This window comes from Octodon degus, unplaced genomic scaffold, assembly GCF_000260255.1.
Source record: "Octodon degus isolate 3935 unplaced genomic scaffold, OctDeg1.0 scaffold00001, whole genome shotgun sequence".
NCBI lineage: Eukaryota > Metazoa > Chordata > Mammalia > Rodentia > Octodontidae > Octodon > Octodon degus.
The window spans coordinates 20,033,666-20,037,461 of record NW_004524577.1 but is presented as its reverse complement, the minus strand read 5'-3'; the positions used below and the strand labels follow the sequence as shown (position 1 = coordinate 20,037,461).

The following is a 3,796-nucleotide window of genomic DNA, read 5'->3' as shown; positions in this document are numbered from 1 at the left end:
CTGATGTTGCTACTCAGTTTTTTTGACATGCAATAGATTCCTCATAGTCTTCAATACTATAATTTGTTTATCTTACTCCAAGAGATTACTAAAGAGTATTCTCTTGAAGTTAAGCTGATTCAAGGTATAGCTATTCACACACATTTTTGTAAGTATAAACACAATTTATTTTTTATGGGAAAAGTGAAAAAAAAATTCATAGCAAAATAATAGAGAATGACAATACCTAATACATCACATGTTGTTATGTTTCAAGTATTCAGAGTACAAGATGTGGACATTAAAATTTCTCCTATAGATATTAGTATACCTCTGAGCAGCACCATGGTGGTAGGCAAGAACAAGTGCCTTATGTAAGGCGGCAAAAAAAGGATTAAAGAAAGTGATTCATCCATTTTCTAAAAATGACTGGTATGATGTGAAGGCGCCGACTATGTTCAATATAAGAAATATTGGGAAAACACTCATCACCAGAACCCAAGGAACCAAAATTGCATCTGATGGGCTCGAAGGCTGTGTGTTTGAAGTGAGGCTTGCTGATCTGCAGAATGATGAAGTTGCTATTAGAAAATTCAAGCTAATTACTAAAGATGTTCAGGGCAAAAACTGCCTGACTAACTTCCATGGTATGGACCTCACCTGGGACAAAATGTGTTCCATGGTCAAAAAATGGCAGACCATGATCGAAGCTCATGTTGATGTCAAGACTACCGATGGTTATTTGCTTTGACTGTTCTGTGTTGGCTTTACTAAAAAACACAACAATCAGATACGGAAGACCTCTTACACTCAGCACCAACAGGTCCGCCAGATCCAGAAGAAGATGATGGGAATCATGACCCGGGAGGTGCAGACAAATGACTTGAAGGAAGTGGTCAATAAACTGATTCCAGACAGTATTGGGAAAGACATAGAGAAGGCTCGCCAATCTATCTACCCTCTTCATGATGTCTTCGTCAGAAAAGTAAAAATGCTGAAGAAGTCCAAGTTTGAATTGGGAAAACTCATGGAGCTTCATGGTGAAGGTAGCAGCTCTGGAAAGGCTACTGGGGATGAGACTGGAGCTAAAGTTGAACGAGCTGATGAGTTCGAACCACCAGTGCAAGAGTCCGTTTAAGGTCCAGATTTTTAATAGTGATAAATAAAGTCCTATTTGTGAAAAAAAAAAAGATATTAGTATAAATGTTCTTTTCCAGTGAACTAAGAGACATTAATAGCATAACTGACTTTGCAATTTTGTCCCACTCTGTCCTTTCCCCCAACTTAGTTCCTTTTTTCTGAATGCTTAATTTTTTGACCAATTTTGCATGTTCATATCTGGTAATCTGAATAACTACTTTGAAGACAACAAAATGCAATATAATGACCATTGTTGAATTTCTATCATTTGTTTTTTTTTCAAAGTCTGTGTTGTTCCTAATGTTTTTATTATTATTATTATTATTATTATTATTATTATTTATTATTTTGGCAGAACCAGGGATTGAACTCAGGCCCTTGCCCTTACCAGGGAAGCACTTATTCTATAAGCCATCTCCCCGGCCCTTCTTTTTTATTCTCTTTAAAAGAAAATGTAAGAAAATGAGATTGTGAAATGGAAGGAAATTGCTCAAAATTAAAAAGGAACACATATGTTTTTGTAAGACAGTAAGAAATGCCTATACTCATTTAACCTACAGACACTTTAACATTAACAAATCTTCTGTGATGTTTTTGTTCTTTCTGTTGTTTGAAACTGGGTCTCATGAAGTGGCATTGAGTGGCCTTGAACTAAAGATTTTATTGCCTTAATGTCCCCAGTGCTGAGTTTACAGGTGTGCTCCACCATGCCCAGCCAGTGATTCTTAAAGCCACCAAGTCAGTAGTTACTTGCTTTTTTATAGAGTGTTCAGCTTTTCCTCAATGGCCTTATGTGAAAGGCTTTCTTCTTATTGTGAAAAAATTCTTTATTGACTACTCCAATATATAGTATTCATATATTTAGAAACATCACACGTAAACCAACAGGACATTCAGATTATACTTTGTATTACTTCCCATTTGACTAGTTCATAGGAGTCATTTTTTACTAAGGAACAGTATGTTGCAGCAGAATATACTAAATGTAACTGGAAATTCTATTGAAATGAGTAGTTTAGAACTATGATTCTTCAGATTTGAGGCAACATTTGAATTAAAGATATGAAAAGCTAATTATATCAACATAGTTTTTTATCATTGTTCTGCCTATGAAGATGTCCTTAGTTGAGCAGAACAAGTCAAGAAATAGGGTAATGACTGCTGTGGAATTACTCCACATTTTTATGACCATTATATAGAAAGTCAAGTACAAATTGATGAGGAAATAACCTGGAGAAAAGCAGAAAAATGAATGACAACAGCTAAGCAAATGGGTAAATCAAAATTCAGATATTCTCAATGATTATGTTCTTTTACATCACTGAACTTCAATAAATTAATTTTAAAGCAGAATGTGAAAAATAGCAAAATGTATTAGTATGTTCTTGAAATTGATTTATATTATGATGAATTTAGGAATTTAAACATACACCCTTAACTTCTGTGTCTCTGTGCACACACATACACTTTAATGCAAGATTTTTGAGTATACTGTTGTTTTTCAGTTGATCCTCCACACAATGCTTGGTCAGTTTTCCTTTTTTTTTTTTTTTTTTTTGTTTTATTTTAGGGAAGGATCTACAGGGTGTTCTGAATCTCACTACTAGATTGGGCTCGAAGTGATCCGCCTGTTGACAACCTCCCAAAAGCTGGGATTACAGGTGTGCACCACCACGCCCAGTCTCAACCACCGGCTCACGTCTGGCACAGCAGGCCCAGGGGTTGAATCTCTGCCCCTGCGCCTACTTGCAGGCGCTTTAATCTGCTGAGCTATTTGGCCGGCCTCAATTTTCCTTTTAACCTCCGCTAACAAATTGATTCATAAGTTACTCATGTGTAAGCTACAGGGGACACCATATATATGTGCTTAGGGGCAGTGAAATTTTATAGAACATCATATATACATAAAAATCCTCAACAGTCTGGCCAAAGAAAAGTGATGTCTAGGTTTCTGTTAACAATAATACATGAAATTTAAAGTAAACCTTACAGAAACCGTCAGTAACTATTTGAAATTCCTACAGAGACATGTAATGAAGCTAAAACCCAAGAATCACTAGTGATATATGATGGAAAAAAAAAAAAAAAGAAAAGTAGAAAGAACTCAAGGAGGAGACGTAACAAAACCTATTTTCTGATAGAATGGAAACATGAGAGAAAGGCAGTGCATTCTTAAGCATCTTAAGTTGTTACAGCACATTTTGGTAATAAATGAAAATGAAACAGAATGGGAGATAATTTTAAATGTATAGAGATAGTACACATCAGGTTTAGAATCTACCCTTCAGTGAACAGGCTCATTGTTATGCTTTAGGTCTAAAATGCCCCTCTATTTGGAAGGTGGTCGTGTGTGAGCGCTGGGACTTGGTGGGAAGTGCCGTGTAGCTGGGCCACGTGACCCAGAAGGTTCTGTCTGCTTCCCCAGCTTCGTCCTCCCCTATCTGTTCCCTGGCCGCCCTGGGTTGAGCATCTGTCCTCAGTCCAGACGCATCCACCATGCTGCTGACGCCTGGAGCCCGCTGGCCACGCAGGGTCTCAAAGTTCTAAAGTGTGAACCACGACAATTTAGAACTTGTGAGCTCACATTTAGAAAGTGTGAGCCCCTCTCTTTAAGAGGTGTGTGTGACATATTTTGTTCAGGTGATAAAGAAAGAGACTAAGTCACAGAGCTACTGTC

General features: G+C 37.2%; 1 pseudogene; it reads left to right on the top strand.

The window, feature by feature from the left end:
• The first annotated feature begins 324 nt into the window (after positions 1-324).
• LOC101589706 lies at positions 325-1,117 on the top strand (annotated as a pseudogene).
• Positions 1,118-3,796: the final 2,679 nt, after the last annotated feature.